This window comes from Rosa rugosa, chromosome 6 (genome assembly GCF_958449725.1).
Source record: "Rosa rugosa chromosome 6, drRosRugo1.1, whole genome shotgun sequence".
Taxonomy (NCBI): domain Eukaryota; kingdom Viridiplantae; phylum Streptophyta; class Magnoliopsida; order Rosales; family Rosaceae; genus Rosa; species Rosa rugosa.
In genome coordinates, this window is record NC_084825.1 from 36,643,793 (window position 1) to 36,664,184 (window position 20,392).

The 20,392-nt window shown below is 39.9% G+C and overlaps 1 long non-coding RNA gene and 1 pseudogene across 1 annotated transcript; one reads left to right on the plus strand and one right to left on the minus strand.

The window, feature by feature from the left end:
* Positions 1-6,671: 6,671 nt before the first annotated feature.
* On the minus strand, positions 6,672-8,232 carry LOC133718274 (uncharacterized). The gene is made up of 3 exons (XR_009850207.1): positions 7,811-8,232; positions 7,575-7,708; positions 6,672-7,048 (listed from the first exon to the last, which is right to left on the minus strand). It is a non-coding gene; the product is annotated as an uncharacterized LOC133718274 (long non-coding RNA).
* Positions 8,233-11,746: 3,514 nt separating this feature from the next.
* Positions 11,747-18,204, plus strand: LOC133715048 (signal peptide peptidase-like 4; annotated as a pseudogene).
* The last annotated feature ends 2,188 nt before the right edge of the window (positions 18,205-20,392 follow it).

The following is a 20,392-nucleotide window of genomic DNA, read 5'->3' on the forward strand; positions in this document are numbered from 1 at the left end:
GACGTAGTGGCACCGCTTGCCGGACGGAGGCCAAAAGTCGGACGGACCAGTCTGCAGTCGGGTGGAGTCGCCGGCGACGAGGTTGCAGCGCTGCCCAGAAACTTGCTGTTGCAGGTCAGGTCGCTGCCCAGAACCTGCAACCTCAATCTCCTCCGACCTCGATCATTGCCCAGAACGGTCTGGGATGCCTCCGGCCTCCGTCTGGCAAGCCCCTAGCCGCCATCGCGCTTGAACGCCACAGAACCGTCGACGTCCGCACTTTAGCGAAGTGCAGACGTCCGCTTCAGAACCCGCCCGTGCATCTCATAATAGTGAGAGAAAAGAAAAGATGGCCACCGGAAAACACAGTAAATGGCCGAAAAGCTCACAAACTTTAAATCCTTAATTCTCTCTCCCAGGTTGACGAATGGACAAGAAAATACTACAGGCTTCTTCACCACGCCAAGACGAAGCTACCACCATCAATTCCGCTTGCAGTCATGGTCGGAGTAGGAAAATCTGCCGAAGAACCCGAGAATCTTTCGGGCTTCGTCCTGCCGTCGTCGCTGCTAGTTCAGAGAAGGGAGGACAGGGATCTGCTTCGCGCCACCCAAAGGAAGCTAACGGCGCTAGTGCAATGTCGACCGATGGCCGAAAAGTGAAGAAACTGTTGGATCGCCTGTCGCTGCAAAACGGGTCGGGGGAGGTCGGTTTGGGCTGTGATCTGAGACTTCTCGAGCTGATCCAACTTATGTTTATTCAAATCCGACGGTCCAAATCAAACGGTGATTAAAATGAAAGGTCCAGATGTAGGCCGCCTCTAATTTCTATTTTTAATTAAATTTCCCGTAACAACCTCTAGTTTAATCCTACGGGTTCGAAAGATAAGATTTGAAAAACCAAAATTTAAATAATTTTCAAAATCATAAAGAGTTTTACAAATAATAGAAATTCAAATAAAAATAGCCCGAAATTATTTTTCTTTTCAAATATAGAAAACCAAAAAGATCTTACAATCCAACATCCTTCAAAGAATTTTGTCCTTGTTTAAGGAAATCTCTATTCTGTGTTTAGCCCAAAATCTAGGTTACTTGACCTAGTGGTAATAGGGTTAGTTTAGAAGGATCTAGATTCCTATTCAATGTACGATTATCTTTCCTTGTATGATTCAGACTCTATGCATTGTAATCCTCTATATAAAGAGGCCCCTATTATCAATGAGAATACACAGCAAATTTCTCTCAATTTCTGATTCCCTAAAACACGTTATCAGCACGAAGCCCTAACCTTGAAACCCTGATTTCGTAGCCCTCAAATTCCAACATCCACCGCCCCACATATTGAAGCCCTAGCCTCAAGGAACCCAGAACCGGCGGCGGAACCACCAGAACCAGCCGGAAAACCCCTGAACCGGCCGTCGGAAAAATAGGACCGGCCCCTGCCCTGTGCCTGCCCCTGCGAGCCCTGTCGAGTAGCTGCCGAGAAGCTGCCGAGAGCTGTCGACAGCCCCTGCGTGCCCCTACCGAGTCCTGCCGACATCTGCCGAGAGCCCTACACAGGCCCCTGCCGACAGCCCCTGCAAGCCTCCTGCCGAGACTTGCCGACAGCCCTTGCACGAGCCCTGCATAACCTCCGCATAGCTTCTGCACAGCCCCCTGCAGCAGCCCTGCACCGCCCTGCCTAGCTCCGACCACCACCTCGGGCCACCAATCTCCGACCATTTTTCCAGCGCTGATGCGTTTTCTGATGTTGCCAAAGTGATGAGATCACACATACCTGCTACAAATGTGCCTGCAAGGATCGATGTCCCAAATACTGGACATCACGCCACTCCTGTGACACCAGGAGATGGCGTCATTGCCCAGCATGGCAATGATGTGGCGTCTATGGCCGCAGGTCCCGCAAGGAAGCACTGTAGACTGATTGGTTCGAAGGATTCTCACCCTAGAAAGAGAGCAAATGAGGCACAAACAAATCCTTTGATCATCGATACTCAAAATTCGTCCCATGAGAATGTTCCGGATTATGGTTATGTCCAAGAGACATCGATCATTGGGGGACGCCTCAATGTCAGAACCTATCCCTGAGAACGTAGAGATCTTTGTAAATTACACTAGTGTACATGGGACGTGAGAAAGAAACTCCATCATCATTGATGATGTATTCGCGTATTCAGTGGCGCGTGAGATTATTGAGACCGATGACATCGAACCACGCTCCGTTGATGAATGTCAACGTAGAGCTGATTGGCCAAAATGGAAAGATGCAATCCAGGCAGAACTTGATTCTCTAGCGAAAAGAAAGGTATTTGGCAAAGTTGTACCAATACCGCCCAACACCAAACCAGTTGGTCACAAATGGGTATTCGTTAGAAAGTGTAATGAGAGAAACGAGATTGTAAGGTACAAAGCTCGCCTTGTGGCGCAAGGCTTCTCACAACGCCCTGGAATCGACTACGAGGAGACCTATTCTCCCGTAATGGACGTCATAATGTTCCGCTACCTTGTCAGTTTGGTAGTTTCCGAAAAACTGAACATGCAGCTTATGGATGTGGTTACTGCGTATCTATATGGGGATCTAGATACAGAGATATACATGAAGATTCCAGATGGAATTCAGTTACCCAAATCAAGTAGCTCTAAACCACTGAGCGCGTTTGCTATAAGGTTGAAACGCTCACTATATGGATTGAAACAATCCGGACGGATCTGGTATAACCGTCTAAGTGACTACTTAATTGGTAAGGGATATGTCAACAATGAACTATGCCCATGTGTGTTCATAAAGAGGACAAGTTCCGGATTTGCAATAGTAGCGGTTTATGTCGATGACATGAATATAATTCGCACCCTTAAAGAGTTAAGGGAAACCGCTGAGCACTTGAAATCCAAGTTTGAGATGAAGGATCTTGGGAAAACACGGTTTTGCCTCGGTTTAGAACTTGAGCACCGTAGAGATGGTATCCTGATTCATCAATCAGCTTATACCCAAAAGATGCTTAGGCGCTTCAACACTGACAAGATTAAGCCTTCAAGCACCCCAATGGTCGTCCGTAGTCTTGATCCAAAGAAGGATCCATTTCGTCCAAAAGATGACGATGAAGAAGTGCTAGAGGCAGAAGTGCCCTACCTAAGTGCAATAGGCGCATTATTGTACTTAGCACAATGCACAAGACCGGACATCTCATTCGCTGTGAACTTGCTAGCTAGATATAGCTCTGCGCCTACACGACGCCATTGGACTGGTGTTAAAGATATCTTTCGATACCTAAGTAGTACGATCGATATGGGCTTGTTCTATCCCTACAGAGAGAAGATGGATTCGGACCCATCAAGTGTCAGGGACGCCACACATGGTGGACTGCGTTCCCTCTCCCCATCCCAAAACGATATAAGTGTTTTGGAAGGTTTTGCTGATGCTGGGTACCTCTCTGACCCACACAAATGTTGTTCCCAAACTGGTTATGTTTTCACCATGGGAAAGACCGCGATATCTTGGAGGTCTACAAAGCAGACCTTAGTCGCTACCTCTTCGAATCATGCAGAGATTATCGCTCTTCACGAAGCAGTTCGTGAATGTATATGGCTCCGATCCATAGTTACGCATGTTCGAAGCAATTGTGGTCTGAAGTCTACCACAAATGAGCCAACGAGCATTTATGAGGATAATGTTGCTTGCATTGAACAATGAAGCAAGGCTACATCAAAGGCGACAACATCAAGCATATATCGCCCAAATTCTTCTACAATCAGCAACAACAGAAGCTCCTCAAGATCAAAGTGAACCAGGTTCGATCTGAGGACAATGTGGCAGACTTGTATACTAAGTCATTACCGAAATCCACGTTCGAGAAACATGTGGCAAGGATTGGCTTGCGGAAATTATCTGAACTCCCATGATCGTAGTCATCAGGGGGAGGCGCAGACATCAGGGGGAGATGTCTACATGTTCACCTCGAAACGTGAAGGGTGTGTTGTGCTCTTTTTCCCCTTCGACCGAGGTTATTTTTTTCCCACTGGGTTTTTGTTACTCAGCAAGGTTTTTAGCGAGGCAACGAGAGGAGCACCGCGTTTGGGCAACACAAGGGGGAGTGTTTAAGGAAATCTCTATTCTGTGTTTAGCCCAAACTCTAGGTTACTTGACCTAGTGGTAATAGGGTTAGTTTAGAAGGATCTAGATTCCTATTCAATGTACGATTATCTTTCCTTGTATGATTCAAACTCTATGCATTGTAATCCTCTATATAAAGAGACCCCTATTATCAATGAGAATACACAACAAATTTCTCTCAATTTCTGATTCCCTAAAACAGTCCTGAAATTCAAATAAGAGTACTTGGTAATAAAATTCTTCAATATCTGTCTCAAAATGTCGTTTCAGTGCTATTGCTCCAGTCATAAATCTTACAGTGGAAAGTAGTATTCACAATTTGCATTCATTAATCAATGAGCATTCAACTTCAAAACATCTAGGGAATCCGACGACGAGTGGGGCCCTAATCTGAGTTAATTAAGTGTCGTAACTGTATAAACACATACAGCGAGTTCCATTTATACTCTTTTCACATTACTTTTTGTATAATAAATCACAATTACTTCCTTTACCTAGTTCATGTCACTTCAACTATTTGCCACTTCCTACTCAATGCATTCTAACTTCACCACAAATGACCATATGACAAATTAGTAGTCTGATAGCATCCAAATCAATTCCAATTTCCAATATCCATTCTTCCAATATCAATTCCTTGAACCATATATAAGAACCTTACTTCTTATAACAAACAACTATCAACAAGGAAATATCCATCAGTATTCTAGGTCTTGATTTCACCTTTGTCAATCTCAGTCAAATTCAGCCTTCTGAGTTCAATATTGTTTCGGTAATCCAAACTTCACGAATTCTAGAGTTTGACTATTGAACTAATTGATGCATTTGTCCATTAAAACGCAATTCACCAGAAACTGTACAACGACACTGCTCAATAGCTGAATAAACTAATTTCACCCACTTCTGCATTTTTAATTACTTAAGCATACGCTGCATACCAAACGATGAATCTTTCTCATAGGCTTGTCATGTGATATGAAACTGACCATAGATCACACACAAAGCATAAAACTCATATGCAGATATAACCAAACCATATGTTGTCTCACTATCACTATATGTTTTGGGATCAATACTCGTTGAAAAACTGTTCCTTTGAACAGATGCGATTGCAAATGTAGGCCATAGATCCTTTAATGGTTTCTCTTGGACCAATACAGTTCAGAGGAATGCATCAAATGCCCTTTCATTTGATGTTGTATACACAGGTTCCCCCTATTGGCTTTCATTTTTAATCATAGTCTTTTCGCATATTAAAATAATAATAATAATAATAATAACAAAATAAAAATAAAATTACAAAAAAAAAGCTCAGAGGAACATTAGTTGAGATCATTGCCAAAAAAAAAAAATTCAGTAGGGAGCCCGCAGGGCGCAGGCTCACTAAAGAAAGGAACAAGGCCAAGGCCCAGTAAGTTATAGCCCAACAACACGCTGCATGATACGAGATTACGAGAAAATGCTTAAGCTGCGTTTCGAACTGAAGGACACGACATTACCTATCAAACCCACAACCATATATCTGAACTATCACGTCTTCTTCTCAAGGCGACTGCTGGTGCATTTCCAATACTCTCTCTCTCTCTCTCTCTCTGTGGATCATAGACAGAGTTATGCATTGGGGATTTATAACACAGAGTTGGGTTGAAATAGGAACTCTGAGAAGCCTGATGACTCAGAGTTGATCTAGTTATGTGCCAATAAAAAGTCAACAACCCAATGACTCGATTAGTTAGGAACTCTAGTCAAATTTCAGATTGCTGCAAGTGGGGTTGATTGATCCAAATAGAATAATGTGTTTCAGATCTAGGAGATGAGATTCATACAACATGTACTGATGTAGTAGCTAGCACTACTATTCATCTTTCCGCAACATTGTTGGGTTGTGAAATACTAGGTAATTAAGTAGTTTCATTTCAGGCATAACAGACTATTGCTCAGAGGAAGATGTAATAGGGAAATGAGGAAGTGCTCAGAGGAAGAGACAACCCGTCAACCACTGTAGATCGGTGGAGCTATTGCTTCCTTCCAAAAGATGACTTGACTTAATTATTCGCTTGCTTAATTCCAACCCGTGATTGACGACGTGATGGAGGACGACTATTGTCTCTGTGGTTACAGTAAAGTTACATACATAGCAAGACCAAGTTCAGACCATAACATGGGATTGTTGATTTTTCTAGTCTTCATTTCTTAATTGCCGGGTAAAGAGGGAAATTAAGGAGAGGAAAATGTTTATATGTGGATGCTATCTGTTCCTGGCTATTCCAGTCCAATGTCAAGGAGGGGAGGCCAATAGCTTTGTTGAGGTATACCAGCAGCATGTGGCATTGCCTTAGGTAGGCCTCATCATGGGCCACCCCTACCCTAAATTTTAGGGCTTAGGGTAGGGCCGGGCCGGGCTTTGACTAAGTCAATAAAATTTAGGGCCAGGCCGGGGCTTCAATATGCAAGCCCTTACCCGCCCTTAAGGCCCGTTTTGCAAGGGTCGAAAGAGCCGGGTCGGGCCAGCCCTTCTAAATAGGGTCGGGCCGGGTCTTTGTTTAACTCACATAAAACACAATTCTAGTAACTACTAAAACTGAAGGGAAAAAAAAAGGTACATATATATACATATGAAACTGAATACTAGAGATTTGAGAACCTGAGTTAATTACAAATATCTACAAATCCCACATAAACTAACTCACATTCTTACTAATCAAGTGGTGGATTTGAAATTGAAATGAAATTGCGCAGAGGCACTAAGCCACTGAAGCTACAAAAAATGAGCAATGCTTGACACTTTGATACAAAAACTGCTCATGTGTTCATGACATCATGACTTCATCAATTTACAAGAAGTGGTAAACTTAGTTACAAAAACTGTATTGAAACATGGTTTGCAGAGGCACTAAGCCACTAAGGCTACAAAAACTGAAGCACTCCATATAATTAATATATAGGACCTGCAAAGGACCTACAAAGGAAAACCATATAATTAATTTAGATAAATCACAAATTAAACAACCATAAGCACTCCAATCCAATCATGAACAAATGGGACATATTTCAATTCAACAACATATATAAATGCAACTGGACCTATTTCTGGGAGAAGCTTGCTTCTGGACATATATTTCAGTTCAGCAACAAATGCAAACATGTATACTGAAACCACAATTTTAACACAAACAAAACAAATCAAATCCAAAAGACACAGTCACATACATTTCCTCAATCTCCAATCGACTGGGCATGATCATCTATACCACAAAAATAAGCATTTCAAGCTATTTTGCTAAAACATAATTCCTCATGACAAAAACCACAACAACGGTCCGGAGGTCACACAATCCTCACCAATATATCCAAGCAGAATAACTACTAATACATTCGAGGCAGACATACATGCATACACTTCCATTATAGTCTTATCTAATTCATATTCATTCAAAAACCGAAACACATATAAATGAACGAACAAATGACACAGAGATGCCCACCTTGACACATATCTTCCTGTCAGTCTGAAGCCTCTTGAACTGCTTGAGGCGCTTCTTCACAATCTGCTTCTTCACAGTCTGGGGCCTCTGAGCCTCTAAGGAGATCACCGGTCTCTGTTTTCGCTCTGAGAGTGCTAGATCAAGGAAGAACTATGAGATTGTGTGTGTGAGAGAGAGAGAGAGAGATTCAAACCCAGAAGGCCAGAACAGACAAAAATTGAGAACGAGGTCCTTACCTTCTGCGTCGGCGGTGGATGCATAACGAAGATTGGGAACGAAGTCCACACCTTATGCGTCGACGTCGCCTACTCCACTGCCTCAGATCGCGTCGGAACTCCCCACTGTCAACATCACAGCCTCAGCTCGCGTCGCCGACTCCGTCTGCTCCTCGATCTACGGTCCGAGTCGTCGCAAGCCTACCAGAACAAGTCTCGATCTGCGGCGGAGAAGATAGGTTTGCTGGTCTGGACTCTGAAGGAGTAGTCGCAAGTCTCTGTTGGTCCAAAAACGCCGGATGTGGTGGCTGGCGGCGGAGAAGTATAGGTTTGCTGTCTGGACTCCGAAGGAACAGAGGGTTTGAGAGAGACTGTGTGAGAGAGAGGCGGCCTATGTTTGAGTCTGAGAGAGAGAGACTCGATTAGGTTGATAGTGGGATAGGTTTTGCTTTTGACGTCTAGGTTTGGCTTTTGCTAAAGTGGCTACTTGAGTTGGACTTCGACATTTGGGCTTTGGGCCTTAAACAGCCAGAATCTATTTAAGAGTTGTAATATGACAGAGACCGATTCAACTACTTCATCAAAACTTCTATAGTTTTTATACACATGTAATCTTGTAATAGAAAATAATAAAAATATAATATTAATTTTTAGGGCCGGCTTTTAGGGTCGGGTCGAGCCGTAGGGTAGGGCCGGGCTTCATTTGTATGACCCATACCCTACCCTATTTTAGAAAGGGTCAGGCCGGCCCACCCTAATGGAAGGGCCGGGCCGGGCGGGCTTTGGGCCATATGATGAGGCCTAGCCTTAGGCTTCAAGGCAAAGAGACAATGACACTAGACTTATTGCATTGAATTTGGATGGAATGGACCCTCTTAATTTGTTCTCGATCGGCTATGTTAAAATGTTTGAATGCTAGGAAAGGTTTTTCCATGCTATTATTTTTCAATTTGGTTTTGTGCAATGTAAAGTGTATCGGAGCCTAATGAGAAAATTCTTGATTTTTTTTAGTTGACCTAAGTAACTAGGAGCAAGTTATTGCTATGTATAAAAAATTTCAATGCTGGCTAGACAGGTTCCCGAAGAAAGGAGAGACCTCTCCAGCTAAATTATTATCTGGCGTGGTGAAGATCAATGTTTTAAAACGCTAAGGCGTAACCAAGGCATTTTCAGGAGAGCCTCGTTAAGGAGTAAGCCTTACATCATAAAATAATATACATAAATTTCTACATATATATAAGGGAAAATCGTCCAAACAGTGTCTGAACTTTTCCAGACTATTAATTTTCGTACCTAAACTTTGAAAAATGTCACAATGGTACCTGAAGTTTTGGCCCCGACCCAATTTCCATACCTGGAAACAGTAAAATCGTCTACGGTGTTAAATTTTGAAGGATATTTTCGTCATTTTACTATTCATCTTCTCTGAAATCGACGGGCCACCACTCGATCGTTTCCATCCTCTTTTTCTCCTCCACTGAAACCATCACCAACACCTCTCTTAGCTATCAATGTTTTTCCTCCACCAACTCGATTCCTTTCCAACCCTGTGAATACATTAATCTTTGGAAAGAACTACCAGAGCTACGAGACCACGATGGCGAAGCGGTGACTCAGCACGCCGGCGTTGTAGTTTTCCGAGAGGCTTCCGGAGGGTTGGTCTGGTTCTTAGCCTTGACTGCTGCTCTGCTCTTCTTCCCCTATTGTGGTTGTCTCACTGGTTCTGGAGAGAACCCATTAACCGGCTGCGAGGTGGGTCGGATTCCGGCGAGGTGGGTGCGAATATTCCTGCCAATTTGATTGAAATTTTGTAACAGAATATGAAATCTTATCGTCATGAACAGAGAAGAAGATGTTCAGAACTTCAGATTGCTCCTAGGCAGCGCCCAAATTCCCTCCACCGCTCAACTTCAGTTTACCACCGGAACCGCCGCGCCTTCCTTTGAACTTGGGCACTTCCTCATCATCATGCTCATCCTCCAATTCCATAACCTCGTCTTCCTCCTTTGGCTCAACCACCTTCCTTTCCACACTCTTTCCCCAATCCTCATCGCCGGAATCATCATCATCATCATCATCATCATTACTGTCTTCCTCGTCCTCCTCCGCCACCAGAGCCTCAGGAGTGGGCAAAGGACCTCGCTGCAAGCGCTTAAAGGTCTGGACGGTCTGTTGAAGCAATTCGATTTTCTCGGTGGCCAAATCCAAAGTCTCTTCGTCACCATCGTACTGGAGTAAGTGCTTGCCACTCTCCTTATTGAACAACTTGACACAGCCTTCGTACCAGGCCTTATCACTCGCCCAGTACACCTTAATCCTCTTGCCGACCACCTCTTGGCCGTACAACAATTTCTTGGGATTGAGATTGGGCTTGGATTGGAGAGGCGAAGGCATGGTGGAGCTAGGGCTGGAACCCGGGCTGGGATTAGATTTAGGGACGGGAGTTGGAGAAGAAGGAAGTCATTTGGCGCTGTGGGTTGATCAATGGGGACGCGCCGTCGATAGCTAAGAGAGGTATTGGTGATAGTTTCAATGGAGGAGAAGAAGAGGATGGAGACGAGTGGTGGCTCGTCGATTTCAGAGAAGATGAATAGTAAAATGATGAAAATATCCTTCAAAATTTAACACCGTAGACGATTTTACTGTTTCCAGGTATGGAAATTGGGTCGGGGCCAAAACTTCAGGTACCATTGTGACATTTTTCAAAGTTTAAGTACGAAAATTAATAGTCTGGAAAAGTTCAGATACTGTTTGGACGAATTTCCCTATATATAACAATATTAGTATAGATAGTTCTTTGTTATTCAACCAGATTTTACAGCGCTGCTGTGGACTTTATACCAGAGACTTAATACTAGAAATTGTTCTATTAATAGCTTCAGCTAGTATTGGCACAAATATATATGCAGTCATCCTTGGCTAATATTGCGACTGAACTTGAGCATTAGGCTGATCCTTCATGTAGAACCACCAGTGATAGTTCTATACTATATAGGAAACCTAGAAAGGAATGATTTTTCACTGGTTTACTTTAAGAATGACTCTTATAGGATAATATTGATTGTAATTACTAATTACGATGATAAAGTCCCTGACTTGTTGGAATATAGAGTCCTGAAACAAAATCCCTAATTTGTTGAAGAGTGAAGGACATTACATGGAATCTCTTCAGTCGAACCGAGAGTGGGATGCGCAGACGATTGAAGAGATGCAAAGAAATGTAGATAACAGGAAGTCATAGGTCCACCCAACCCATCATTTTTCTCATTCAAGGTAGCTAGCTAGGAACTTGGTCATTCGTTTGGCCCTATTCTTTGATCGAAAAAAATCCATAAAACATTTGAGAAAAGAGGGAAGGAGGGATTCTTGGTCTTGATGAGTCCTAAAACATTTGAGAAAAGAAAAGAAAAAAAAAAAACCTCTAATCATGTTTTCTACGCTTTGTACGCCTTCACGCCTTGCCATCGAATCTGAGGCAAGAAAGATGGCAAAAGACGCCTTTTGAGCCTTAGGCGCGCCTCAAATCATTGGTGAAGATAGAATTGGGTCCTTATTACATTTTTCCTCCACCTAAATGAAACATTACCCTTATAAAATCCACTTAACTACAATATTATGAAAAGAAAATGCAGTAAAAGTTGACTTCCTTCAAACTATTACTTCTGTACTAGTAATGCATCATTTTTTTTTTCCAACACGACTGTTTTTGGTGTATGGTTGCAATTATTGGGTCCAAGGCCAGTAAGCAGCACCAGTTAATGTTGATTTTATTCTATAATTGTATTTTCTAATTTGCATTTCAGTAATTACACGCCAATACAAATTTCATAATCTATATGTTGATTTTTCTAAGCATCTCGTATAACAATAACCTTGTTGTTCGGCGGCGGCTTCAAGAGACTCTGACGAGGTCTGTGGAGGGTGTGGTGGTTCTCTAAGGCGGTCCGCGGCGGTTCGGTCGCAGAGGAGTTAACCTCCAATCTCCTTTCAGTTTCGGGTCGGGTCGGGTCGGGAGTTTCCCTCGGACCTGCTGTTCTGGTGCCGAGTCTCAGTTTGAGCTCGGCTGGAGGCCTGGTTGTGAAAACGACTTCGTTCTGGTAAGTTCACTCTAAATTTTCTTAATTCGATTGAATTTCAGCTTGTTTCGGTTGAATTTGAGTTTGTATTTGGAGACTTACTGTCGATCAATTTTAATTGCAACTCGGTTGTGTTTGGTGGTTGAATATGGTGTTGTGGTGACTTGGAAATGAAACTTTAGCTGGGAATTTGAACTTGAGTAGCCGATTGGAGTTGTTTTGTTTGGTTGTTTGAGAAAAGGGTAGAAAATATGTGAACAAAAATTTATGGATGAATTTAAATTATAAATTTATGGCCGTGTTGGCCTTGGAAATGGAAATCTAGTACAAGAAAAAATTAAATTATAAAAGCTTAAGGTCCGTTTGGTAGCATTTTATAACTGTTTTCTTTTTGTTAGATTAAAGAGGGAGAAAAAGAGGGGAGGAGAAAAAGAAAGGATAGCCACAAACCGAAACCTTTTCTCTGTCGTTCAACAAAGAAAGATCAGAGAACAGAACATAAAGTTGATAAAAGAAATATAACCTAACTCTCTTATTCTGTGAATGGAAATTCAATTCAGTTAAGTAATTACGGTAATACTTTGTTATACTTGAGTCTTATTATATCTTTTACTTTAGCTGGCTTACTTGGAAATTAAATTTAGCCTAAGATTGTTGTGGAGGCATGCACTTTTGTTTTTATCGCTTATTGTAACCTATATCTTGAACGAAGTCCTATTTTTGGTAACATAGGTAAAGGTTCCGACTTGGATCAATGGTGTAGAAGCCGACGAGTATGTTGGTGTCGGGGCTCGATTTGGACCTACCCTGGAATCAAAGGAGAAGCATGCCAATAATACTAGAGTGGTTCTGTCAGACCCCCCTGATTGTTGTACCAAACCCAAGAATAAGGTATACTTGTTATGATCTTTCCATTCTATAACATCAATTTACACTACAATGTTTTACAGTAATTAGAAGTGATAATCTTCCTGATTGGAAGCTATCGGATATGCTCATCTGATTGTGTAGTGCATATCTTTTGGGTAGCTTGCACGTGAGGTCATTTTGGTACACCGAGGAAATTGCAGTTTTACCACCAAGGCAAATATGGCTGAATCTGCTAATGCTTCAGCCATCCTCATCATAAATAACCGTCCAGGTATTTGCATCTAATTTTTCTTATCTTCATGGTCTAGAAAAGTCTCCATCCTAAAGTCCTCTAAACTCTCTTGCAGAGTAAAAATGTTCAATACATTTTTACAATTAATATGGGGGAAAACAGTAGCAAGTGAAAAGAAAATTTCATTGTTATAATCGTTATTGTTTATAAAAAATGACTGTCAAAATTGATCAAGTGAAAATAAGTATATGTAACAATAAGTATGCTGTGTGTACTGTAGAAAAAAATGGTGGTCAAAATTGATTAGGTGAAAATAAGTATATGTTACAAAAAGTATTGCTGTGTGTCCTATAGAACTTTTCAAGATGGTTTGTGAAGACGACGAGCCTGATGTCGAGATAGGCATACCTGCTGTTATGCTTCCCAACAAAATTGGTGAAATCTTGGAAAATGGATTAACGAACAATTCCATAGGTATGCTTTTCCTTTTCTGTTCACATATACACCTAACTATTTGCATATAATTTCACCTTCTAAGAGGGGTTTTCTTTTGTTTGTACTATTGTCTATGCGATCCCTTTCTTCAGTTTCTGTGCAGCTATACTCTCCATTGCGTCCACTGGTTGACATTGCAGAAGTATTTTTATGGCTTATGGCTGTGGGTACCATCTTATTTGCTTCTTATTGGTCTGCATGGACTGCAAGAGAAGCAGCTATTGAGCATGACAAGCTATTGAAGGTTATGCTATGCCTTTTTGCAGCTATTTTGTAACTCTAGTGCTGTATATGTGGCTTCAATTCTTGCTGGGTGCTTAATTGCTGTGTGCAGGATGCTTCTGACGAGTCTTCACATGTGGAAGGTGAAGGTGCCAGTCCTCTAGTGGAGATTAGCACCATGGCAGCAATTCTCTTTGTTGTGATTGCTTCATGCTTCTTGGTTATGTTTTACAAACTTATGTCCTTCTGGTTCATCGAGATTCTGGTGGTTTTGTTTTGCATTGGTGGGATAGAGGTATCCTGTTTTGCATTATACAGATTTTTTCTCTATAATTATAAATTCTTAATTGAGCATGTACTAGTTAATATTATTTTCAACGAGTCCTCTGAGGTGAGTACTGAACCATGCAGTCTCTTTCTTTTTATAGGGCCTACAGACTTGCTTGGTGGCCTTGCTATCATGGTAAATGTCTTTTTCCTCCTTATGGTAGTCCTTAGCTTTTGTGATGCTTTCACTTTATTTTTTATTTGTTATTTTGGTGGAGGCAGGGGAGGATTTGATGGGTAATTCATTTAGACATCCATTCATCACTTGATTCTGCTAGACCTTGTTTTTTGGGACGAACTTTTTTTTTTCCTGTTGGCATTTATTCTATAGTGTGATCTGTTTTATCATTCTTTATTATGGAAGCAGAATAGGTAATTCGTTCATACGTTAGTGTAAATTACATAACCTTATTATGCTAGCTCTTTGTTTGGATGTATCCTTTCTTCTATTTTTTGTTTTGTTTTTTGTTTTTGTTTTTGTTTTTTTGTTTTTTTTGTTTTTGTGAATTCTCTTATAGTTTTGTCATTAGCTTCCAAACTATTAGTGTATGCTGGTTACTTGGGTCGCATTGCCAATGCGTACCAGTGCTTCTTTAAGAAACACTTTTACTTAGAAGTGCTTTTTGGAAGCAATGCAAATTAAATGCCATAGATCTCCAGAACTAATGAGCTTTGATAACACCACTGATGAGCTTTATGTAAGAATGCAAGCAAGGATCATTATTCTAGAAATTTAAATGAAAATTGATCTGTTATTAAAAACTTGTAAGTTTTGTTTGTAAAGTCTCCTGAATATGAAGCTGACAACTAAGCAAATATAGTTTCAGACGGTTTAAACGTGCTGGAGAATCATATGTTAAGGTGCCCTTCTTTGGAGCTGTTTCATATTTGACACTAGCTGTCGCTCCCTTCTGCATAGCATTTGCTGTTGTTTGGGCAGTGTATCGCCGTGTATCATTTGCTTGGATTGGCCAAGATATCCTTGTAAGAAAATAAATTCTCGTCTTTTATTTTGATATTGATCTGGTTAAATTTTCACTGGAATGTTCTAAATCCATACCTAATGCAGTGAATTTTGCCTCTGTATCTCCCTGTTTTACATTCTGCTGATTTTTATATATATATATATATATATTTTTTTTGTTTTTTTTGTTTTTACACTCCAAGCTAGTAATGTTTTCATTACAAATATTTCGCGAGAATAATATTTTTAAGTCATGCAAGGTCTAAATTCATAATTAGACAATGTCAGTGTATCACGAGAGAATTTTGAGAAGTATTTATACATCAGGGGATCCAGGAGTTAGCAATCAACTACCGTGGATGGTATATTGTACATTCTTATTGGATTTTACTGAGTAATAAGGAGATTGGAAAACCTTTGTTTTAGAAGAAGGGTGGAAACTTCATCACTTAATTGATATAGCATTAAAAAAGATAAGCAGAGAAGACCATAATCATATGTAGGAAAATTTAACTAATCACCCATAAACCATTTGTTCGCAGCTTTTCCGTGCAAATATAGGTTGGCAGATAATCTGGTATTCTCATCTTCTCAGCAAAATAGAAAAATAATAAAAATTCAGCTGTATTTAGTTTTTTCCGATTCATTTGGATGTATGTATTGCTATCATATTACCAAAGGTAGAACAGTCATAGTTTAAATACCTATGTTATGACTGATTGCTATTTGGTACCTGAAGATTGACTTTGCCCTTATGCACTTCAGAGTTCTGTTTTTTGACGAGAAGGAACTGGTAAACAGATCACGCTCGTCCTTTTGTTTTATATGGACTGCACTTATTTCATACTATTATGTATAATACTGATGGCCGCACGTTATCTTTCACATTCAAGTGATATTTGTAACTTGTATTATGTTTGGTAGACGCTAACTTGCGCTGAAAAATAATCAGGGTATTGCACTGATAATCACCGTTCTTCAGATTGTTCGCGTACCGAATCTCAAGGTGATGATTCACAATCATTTTCCCTTTTCTGATTTTTGTCGAGCAAAATGTGAACATTTTTCTTTTCATCTATTATTGTGCTGCTTACTATTGATGATTATATAAGAAAATGCAAGGTCATATCTATTAATATTCTTTTCCTGGGTTTAATCTGTAATTCTGTAAACTCAACATACTCTCAAGTCCTACTGTGCACTTATTTTGTAAAAACACATGATGACTTTTTCTATTTTTTTTTTTATCTTGTCAATTATACTTTGATTTGTAGATATTCCTTATTTACTTATTTAGTTTTTTTTTTTTGTTTTTTTTTTGGTGAACTGGGGACCGAAGGATATCTCTTATTCGTTACATATTCTGTTGGATTATTAGCAATTAAGACAGTGGAGCAATTCATACTGAACACCTTATTGAGAATGCACAAAGATAACCTCCCTAATCTCTCTCTCTCTCTCTATAATCAGGTTGGAACAGTTCTTCTCGGTTGTGCCTTTTTTTATGACATCTTCTGGGTATTTGTTTCTAAATGGTGGTTCCATGAGAGTGTCATGATAGTGGTGAGTAAATCAGAACTTCTCTGCCACTCCTAAAGATTGGTTTTGGGTATTGATACCTTTTTTACAAGTTGAAGACATTGAAATATTTATCTTTCCTATATAGGTGGCTCGTGGTGATAAAAGTGGAGAGGATGGTATCCCAATGCTACTAAAAATCCCACGGATGTTTGATCCTTGGGGTGGCTACAGCATCATCGGGTTTGGTGATATTATCTTACCTGGATTGGTTGTAGCCTTTTCACTAAGGTTTGTATTTGTAAACTACACGTCTTTGAGAATCCCTTTTAAGTACCCTACAACTGAAACTTTACTCATAAATGTTTCAGAGACTTGTTTTTTTGTTATGTTATTTTTATTGGTCAATATGTCCATTGATTAGATATTTGTATATATGTTTTGGGATTTATAAAATGAACATGAAACAACATGTTAACATTGATTAGATATTTTGGGAGTTACTGTGTTATTCACAAAACTTTGATCAATTAATGATTAAAACATGGGACTTGAAACTAAATCATGACAGTTACACTTCACTAGTTATCACATCGTCCATACAGATACTAAATCGTGACAGTAACTTTTACAGGTATGATTGGTTGACAAATAAGACTCTTCGAACGGGTTACTTTGTGTGGGCAATGACAGCTTATGGTGCAGGTATGTACTGTGCTAAATTTTGGGACACGTTGCACTTTTTTTCTCTTTGCTAAGCCGATGTTGCACCTGGCATTCATAAAATGCACTAATTGAGCCATCTAATAAATTTTGGGCGACTTAATAACTCTTGTTTATAAATTTCTGTGTGTTTATGGTAAACAGAGCCCAATGGAGATAAATGTATGGAGCATATATGAGCTATTTGAAAAATTAAGATATTTTAGGACATAATGACATTAAGTTTTCATGGAAAAATGCATTACATCCGTAGAGTGCAGTATATCACCAGAGGGAAAACAAAAGATAGAGATAGAAGTTTGGGGAAAGCCACTAAGGAGCAAAGCAATTTGTCCACTGTCAAAGTGACCCTGTTTTTCTCTATATAATAGTTGTTATGTTTATGTAGAAAGTCTAGTGCTCTATTCTAGCGAATATATGCAATTGGTTAGCAAGCCACCAGATATTTACATCATTGATTTCGTCTTTAATAATTGCTTGGCAATTCGCACTGCAGGTCTCCTGGTCACCTATGTGGCTTTGAACTTGATGGATGGACATGGCCATGGATGGACATGGCCAACCTGCTTTGTTATACATAGTTCCATTCACACTTGGTAAGATTCTAAGCTTGGATAATCTGGCAGTAACATGCATAGTGTGCCTCCGACCTTTCTGCGCTAAATTATTCATAACATGAGCAGCAGTAATATAAGCTAGTTACGTTCTGCAGGTACCTTTTTAACCTTGGGACAGATGAGAGGTGACCTCAAAGTTCTGTGGACAAGAGGAGAACCAGAGAGGCCTTGCCCGCACGTACGACTCCAATCCTCTCACTCTCAATAGAAGAATCTGGATAAAGTAATTGTGTGATAGTTGGTTAGTATACTAGTTAGTAACTCAGATACTCTTTACATGTCAAAGCTGTAGGAGACCATAATACGATTAGAAAGTTGTTACTAAGATGATTTTTATAAATCAGTTGATATAAAAACGGCACATTTACAACGTCCAACATGCATATGCCCAAGTTTAGCTCCATAAACATCATATAAAGGCAATATCTCAGAAAGATTTGTTTCAACTTTCGCCACTTGATCCCTTTCCAGATTGTACGCAAAAGCATACTGTTTATCTTTTAACAGTGTTGACTATGTTTGAAGTCCGCATCATCACAAAGTTCATGTTTTGAAAGAGTGAAAGACCAAGAAATGGTCTGATGGAAAGTTGAGATCCCTATTAGCTTGGATGTAGGGATGAGAGAGATGAAAGATTAAGGCACACGCAAAATCTATCAGGGATTAACATATACCGAAACCCGTCAGCACTAGCCTTAAGACAGTTTTCAAAATTAAATTGCCTATATAGACATCATGACTCCAAAGCAGTAAAATTGTAGAAAGAAAAAAAAGAGATGATGAAGCATTAAGCTACTGCAACCCATAACACAGCAGAAAACTTTTAGATGTTTCTTATGCAAGAAGACGGTCTCTAATGGAAAGCAATTCAGATGCAACATCACTGACATCTATCTGGTCTCTTGGTATCTCCTTGAAGTAATCTTGAATCTATTATCTCTGTAACACGTTGTGCTAGAGCTGTCTTCACAAAATTATGAAGATTTGACCCGTCACTGGAACATGTGATCAGTTGGTTTCTTCCCCGTAAACATTTCTAACAAGTAACAAGAGAGTGCCGAAACTGTAGACATCTCCATCTGTGGATACCTCATTTCTCATACCATACTCTACAATGAATACTAAAACTAGTCACCACAATTGTACGTTTGTACTTGTGTAAGACAAGAAAGAGAGGAAACTGTGAATCATAGTACGTTAGGACAAATACCTGGAGCAGCATAACCAATTGATCCTCTGATCCCAACAGAACTTGATTGATTTGCAGAAGCAGTACTGTGGTTAGTTTTGGGAGAGCATTGCTTGGCTTGAGATCCCGGTGAACAATTGTTCACCACGATTGTGGAGATAATCCAGTGCATGAGCAATATCAATGGCAATATCGAGCCTTTGAATAAGACCTAAATTCTTTGGTGGGTCTCTTGCATCTTCTTTCCAGTTCTAAGTGAAAGTGGTATATGGTTCTGAAATTGGTAAGTTCCAAGCGATGTATATGACAAATCAATTTATACACATGACAAAATTACTTCACTCTTCGCTTCTTATTAATTATAGCTGTCGGTTTTCCAAAGGGACATAGGAAAGTGCAATGATTACATAACAAGGCAAGTTCATAAAATTGGCCTGGTGCACCTTTATTTTCCAGAAAAGAGTGTACAAGGCCACGGTTATTTCCTCCCTGAGTTTCGTTGGTACAGGGCATCTGCAATTTCTCTTCCAATACGTTTATTACTAAAGAAAAAGACATTGTCACGACATGTCATTATCAGATGCAGAGTCACTCTTTCTAAATCCAAGCATGATATTTTATGATTGATAAGAAGGTGCATCACATATGGACTTTGGGGTAGACTTTCATCTAATTAGACAAAACTGATTTACACTGGATTGATCGAGACACATTAATTTAGCCAATAGTACAGTTCGTTTTTAATTATTTCCCAGCAACTGTTGCAGAAAGCCAGAAACACTGAAATCACACACAGCACAAAAGACATGCTCAATATCAATTTCATGCTCAACTGGTAAAAATACATGCTAAATCACAACACAACTGAAGTAAGGTCTGGATGTTGCAGTACAAATAATCAAGCTCATGATAGCTCCAGCTTGATTCATTGATCTGAATGGGATCATGTACGTGTTTTGATTTAGGATACATATTTACAATAAGCATTAGTACTCTTCTGTATTCATTTTAGTACATTAACATGCAAATTTCAAGAACCACTATGGTAGCAACAGGACTTCAGAGAATTCAAAAACAAAACAGATCAGAATACAAGAACCATACAACAATTTATTAGCCATCACAAGACATATGTTGAGCAAAAATAGTAAATAAAATGTACTCAACACAATCTCACTCTATTTCATTAACGAAAATAGAGTTTTTATTATGTTAAGTTCGGACCCATTCAAGATAAAGAACATCCCTTAATTACAATCCCTTGGTTCAAGGGAAGACCCTTTGATTCCAAATACGAAGACAAAAATCCCAAGGAGAGGAGTGTGTTTGTTTGATTTTATTGCTGCACCCAGAGTGTTTATTAGGCTGCC